Below are 6,278 nucleotides of genomic sequence, written 5' to 3'. Positions count from 1 at the left end.
GCCCAGGAGAAAGCAGTTTGTTGCAGTCAAAAAAGATGAAAAAGGAGTGGAGATCTGAAGACCGCTTTGACATCAGCCATGGAGATGCAGAGTTTGGAGTTTGCCCAGCTGGTTTTCTGCCTTGCTTTGGGGATTACAGTTAATTAAGTTGAATGAATCTCAGAAGAGACCTTGAACTTTGGACTTTTAACATTGTTGCGACTGCTATAGACTATGAAGACTTTGAAAGTTAGACTAAATGCATTTTGCATTATGCTATGTTTAAGTATGGCTCCCATAGACTCATGTTTTTGAACAAGTCTATGGGGACCAGGGAGTGGAATGTGATGGTTTGTATATCCTTGGACCAGGGAGTATCACCATCTGAAGGTGTGGCCTTGTTGGAATAGGTATGACCTGGTTGGAATGGGTGTTCCACTGTGGGTGTGGGTATAAGATCCTCACCATAGTTGCCTGGAAGTCAGTCTTCCACTAGGAACCTTTGGATGAAGACATAGAACTCTCAGATCCAACTGCACCATGCCTGCCTGGATACTACCATGCTCCCACCTTGATGATAATGGACTGAACCTCTGAACCTGTAAGCCAGCCCCAATTAAATGTTATTTTTTATAAGAAAAAAAAAAGTGGATGTACAAAATATTTTATTTCATTTAAAAACATAACATCCAGTTTAAAATGAATATCATTCTAAAATCACAAAGTATAGTCTAAACTTCCTTTGCACCAATATGAATAAAATTACAGCTCAAATACAGTCTTTCAAGCTAATGCTAAACATATCAGGGCCTTTTCTTTGGATAACATCATATCCCCACTCCACACACATACATGATTTGTATGCAGCTCTGTTAAAACATCTATCTATTATGAATAGAACCCTTTTTTTTTGTGGGATCCTTTAACATGTAATGCATAGGCAGGGCAAGCCCTCAGTTAACAATGGGTTTGATTTCCATGGATTATTTCATGACATGTTAGTGAGTTCCTTCCATTACATTGCTGTCTGTCTTTAGAAACAGTGTTACCAAATTCAGGACATCACATCTACAACAGTAAATTCTGAGAACTATTATAATTGCCTTTGAAATGAACGCCTCTTCCCTGAGCACCTTGGCCTGCCAGGATTGGCCTTCCTAGGCTTCTGCTTTGCTTGTTTTGTGGTTGGTTGCCATGACCAGTCTTCTCTTTGGTCATGGGAACTGATGGTCTCCATGTTTTCATGCCAACTGGAAACTTTGCTTCCATATGAGACTTTGCCATCAGTCAACTTTTAGGTCTTTGTCCATACATCTCTAGGTACTTCAGATAATGGATGTTTTGGATGGTAAGTAGAGTCAAAAGCCCTTACTGATCTTGTTCATGGAACATAGGATGTTGAATTTTCTTCCCTGTATTGAACATGTTTGGCAAGGCTATCGATTACCTTCTAGGTACTAAGACTGCAGGCAGGAATGAGTTTCAGGCTTGGATCTTGACAGTTTTCCTGAGTAGTTGTGGTCAAATTTTCAAATTTTCAAAAATCTGAGATGTGAAATGTTTTTCTCACTCCATCAGCATGTAACTTGTAAAGAGAAACTAGAGAGACTCTGAGTGCCTGTTGATTCTGCTGGTTGATAAACATTGCGGAATTGCTATGTGTGTGTGTGTGGGGGGGGGGTGTTTCCCCACTTGAGGGGTATAAAAGGAGGTGTGATACTGACACATTTGCTGTCTTGGACCATCAATACTTACAATTCCTGAATAAAAACCCAGCTATTGAGGGGCTATTGATGGACTATCTTTTTTCTTTTTTTGTTTTAAATCTTAACTCCTCCTCCTCCTCAGACTCCTAGAAGTCTAATTTAAATTATTTCTACTACTTTTGGTTGTGAGCCTAGTCTTTAATGGTGGGGGGAGGAGTGACAGAGGAAGAGAATATGGAGAGAGAGACAACTGAAATTAAGTGGCATTTGGAGGATGATGTTGAAACCTATGTGGGTGAGCCTAGTGGGGACTCCTTTTAATGGAAGGTAAAGAGCCTAGTAATAATTGGCCCCAACCAGCTGTATTCTGTTACCAGGTAAAGCTTTCAGTGGTGAGACAATGACACCAACTCTGCTACAACACCTTTAGCACCCAACCTGTCCCACATGTAAGGTGACATGAGAGAGGGCCAACCAATGACTGGCATAATTTGAAGTCCAAGCCACTAGAAGGAGCCCATGTGTGACACCACCTGCATGGCTAGGAACCAGAAGCTGGATAGCCCATTGTCCTAAGGGGGGAAAAAGTCATTGAAATGATTCCTAATGAATCTCTGCTACTTTCATTAATCAGTGCCTAGCCCAATCATCATCAGAAAGGTTTTTCGAGAAACCAATGGGACCCACAGCCAAAAATTAAATGGAAGTTAGGGAACTCGACAGAAGAGAATGAGGAAGGCTTGGAGGAGTTAGAGAAGTCAAGGAAACCAGGAGAACACAGACCATAGAATCTGTTAAACAAGGCTCATAGCGGCTCGTACAGACTGAAACTTCGGTCTCAGAACCTGCATTGTTCTCGTCTTCAGCATAAGTGTTATGGTTGGTAGGTTGGAGTTTTTGTGGAACTCCTATCAGTGTGTGCGGGAGGTATCTCAGACTCTTCTGCATTGGAGAGTTTTATCTCTTACTGGGTTGCCTCATACATCCCTGATACCAAGGTTTGTACTCACTGCTATTGCATCTCATTAGGCCTTGTTTTGATGCTATCCCTGGATGTTCTATTCTTTTCTGAAAGGAAACAGAAAAACAATGGGAAGGGAAGAAAGGGGGTAGCCTGAGAGGAGTGGAAGGAATCAGACTACAGTTGAAAAGTATTTTATGATAGAAGGATAAAAGGAAAACAAAAGCAAATCTTTTATCACAGGCAAGGTAGAAGAAAACAAAACAGATAAGAGAGATCATAAATAGATAGGCAGTTAAATAGATGGATGGATAGATAGAAAGATAGACAGACAGACAGGCAGACATGCATACAGATGACCAAGGCAGGTAGGCAGCCAGCCAGATGACAGGCAAGTGGTCAGACACACAGACAGACAGACAGGCAGACATGCATACAGATGACCAAGGCAGGTAGGCAGCCAGCCAGATGACAGGCAAGTGGTCAGACACACAGACAGACAGACAGGCAGACAGAGATAATTTCTGCTAAAGCAAAACCTAAGGTTCCAGGAATGTTTCTTATTTCCCACAGATGATCAATGAAGAAGACTCTACATCCTCCTAGACCTCACATTTATATACACATTATATTTGTGTTGTTATTTTGACAACCTATATTTAAACTGTCAAGGGAACATGCTAATAAATAACCTCAAAAGAAGATATATTCTAAGATGTTTAGAAAGTAAGCATTCTAATCCCATTAATTCCATCAACATTCCCAGGGCTAATAAAAACTTCTCTAAAATGAACACCATAGAAACACTTGAGCTGCTCTACATGCTACCTTTCTCCCTCTACTCTCTCTGGTCTAGACAATTCTTTCTTTCACTTATTCAACTCCTCCTTAAAATGTGTCTCTCTGCTTTGTTATTTCCTTCGAGAAAGGAGAAATCAGGAAAAACTTTAAATTAGTGTAAGATGCCCAAACTAATTATGAAAATTTTCATGAATAGTTATAGGATGGAGCAAATGAATATTTTATGATGTTCAAGTCAAACTGTTTGAGAGAGAGACAGAGAGAGACACACAGAGAGAGACAGAGACACAGATAGATAGAGACAGAGAGAGAGAGAGAGAGAGAGAGAGAGAGAGAGAGATGTCATGAACAAAATCTCCCCCTATCATGACTTATTTCTTAAAATCTCAGGTTCATATAATTTATGATTGAAGAAACATTTTGACAGTCTTCCCAATACCTATTACTAAACACCTTTGACACTTTAAGATTCTAAACTACTAAAAACAATAAGAGTTATTGGAGTGATTGTTTTAACATAGTATTTTGGATGAAGCAGAGGACATTTGTGCCTGTTTTTATATGAGCTTTGAACAACTAAGGCAAGTCATCAAAACAAACAACAAGCTGATTGTCTTAGGAAGAGGACCCCCCCTATCAGTTCTGTAGAGGTGGCTCACTGGCTAAGAGTACTGATTGCTTTTTCATTGTACCTAATGTCTGTTTCCAGTACCCACAGAGAAGCTCATTAATATCTTTAACTCCAGTTCCAGAGTTCCAAATCCTTACTTTTATGACTTTTGTGAAAACTAGGAACATGTGTGCAATGCAGACATACATGCAGCCAAACATTCATATAAAAAAAGACAATTTTATTTGATTTGATTATATTTCCTTTGCGGGATATGTGAAATACTCATGGATACATGAAAATGTTCATGATCTTTGTAAGATACTTGTTATATTATTTCTCTTATTCTGATGTTAGACTCACTAAACCATCATTGTCAAATTCCCTCAATCCTCCAAGAATGTCATCAAAGTGAGGGAAAATGAACACAAGGAAAATTGGAACCTGAACAAAACTTTTAAATTGGGATAACTTTTGGTTTTTTCAAAGTTTTCAGACATGATGTGAAAGTGACAGAATCTCTTAAAGGTTTGATGACAGTTCCAACTCAAGTGGCCAAGATGCTGGCACAGTGCCTGAACACACGTGATGTCTGAAAACTCTTCATTTTTACTCAAACTTCATTGTTCTGGAAGTTACAGAGCACCTGTCCGCTGTGTCTGATATACTCAAACTTAATTTCTTACATCTGCTTCCTTATTATAAAGGCTTTGGCTGTTACACCAAATGTTGAGCTTTGCACATATTACTCACTTTAGAGTGAAAAATGAAGGGCACACTCCTTTGTTGATTATTGCACCAAAACTCTTTCATGGACTTCCAATATTTGACCTTTCTCATATCTGATCTCTTCAGATGGAAACAGCCTCTTTCCTCCTTGACCTGATCTGAGTAGAGCTTTCATTTTCTTCAAGTCCTATCTGATTATTGTAGAAAACATGTCAATAGCTTTTAAGCTTCTAGAGTTCTCATATGCTCCTTTGCCCTTTCGTGTAGTTAAAATAAGATTTCCCCTTGATATGCATGTGCTCTTCAGTTTTCATGTCTTTCTGGTACTTTAATGTTATTTATGAAGTGATACTGAAGTCTTTCTTTTTCCCATTGTAAAGAAAACTTACCGTGCTTCACTGGTATTATATTACTGATGGAGGATTTGCCTCATGTATATTAGAGTCCTGTAGTCACTTTGTTCTCATTTCCGTGATATTTCATTTCATTCAAATCCTCTCACCTACTAAGTTGTTCCTATGCTTTATAAAATAAACGTATATAGAATTTAACTGTATTGCTAAGTGTTAAATGGTGATGAAATTTTACAACGTAGAGACTTGTGATTTGCTATATTTTAATAACTACTTTTACTAATATTGATAGATTTTTCTTGCATTTTCCCTTCTATGCTTTGAATCTAGCAAGTCAGTTTAATGAAGTGATCTGTAAATTATTTTCCTTTGTCTTTTTTAGTAAGTCTTGAATAAATTGGTATAAATTATGTTTTCTAATACTGTTTTGTGTAATTGCAATTTTCGATATCTAAATCTAGTCTTTGATATAGAAGCTGCTGACCCCTATGGTTGGTTGAATTAGGGGAACGATGGAAGAAGCTGAGAAGTAGGGCAACTCTGTAGGAGGACCAGCAGCCTCAATTAACCAGGTCTCCTGAGCTCTCTCAGACATTGGACCACCACTGGCAGCATACACCAGCTAATATGAGGCCCCCAACACATATACAGAAGAGGACTGACAGGTGTGGGTTTAGTCAGAGAAGATGCACCTAGCCCTCAAGAGACGGGAGGCCCCAGGGAGAGTAGAGGTCTGGTTGGATGGGGTGTGGGGGTGAGGACATCCTTGTGGAAACAGGATAGTGGGGAGGAGGTATGAGATGTGGAACAGTCAGAAGGTGGACAGAGAGGGGAATAAAATCTGGAGTTTAAAATACATAAATAAATAAATAAATAAATAAATAAATAAATAAATAAATACTTTTTTTCATTAAATACAAAACTTATTTAAGAAAAGCAAATAAATTCTCCTTTACATTTCTTTTGAATATATTTTATATTTTTGTTGCTTAAAATCTCATTTTTGTTGGAAATAAATTATTGTCTGATACACTACATTCCTATCAAAGGTTCTCCTCCTGTTATGTTCCCCTACTTCTTTCATTCCCAAACTACTTTCCCTCCATTTTCACTTTAGAAAGAAAAGCAGGTCTCCAAGA

Source organism: Mus caroli, chromosome 4, assembly GCF_900094665.2.
Source record: "Mus caroli chromosome 4, CAROLI_EIJ_v1.1, whole genome shotgun sequence".
Taxonomy (NCBI): domain Eukaryota; kingdom Metazoa; phylum Chordata; class Mammalia; order Rodentia; family Muridae; genus Mus; species Mus caroli.
Note: the sequence above shows the minus strand (reverse complement) of the source record.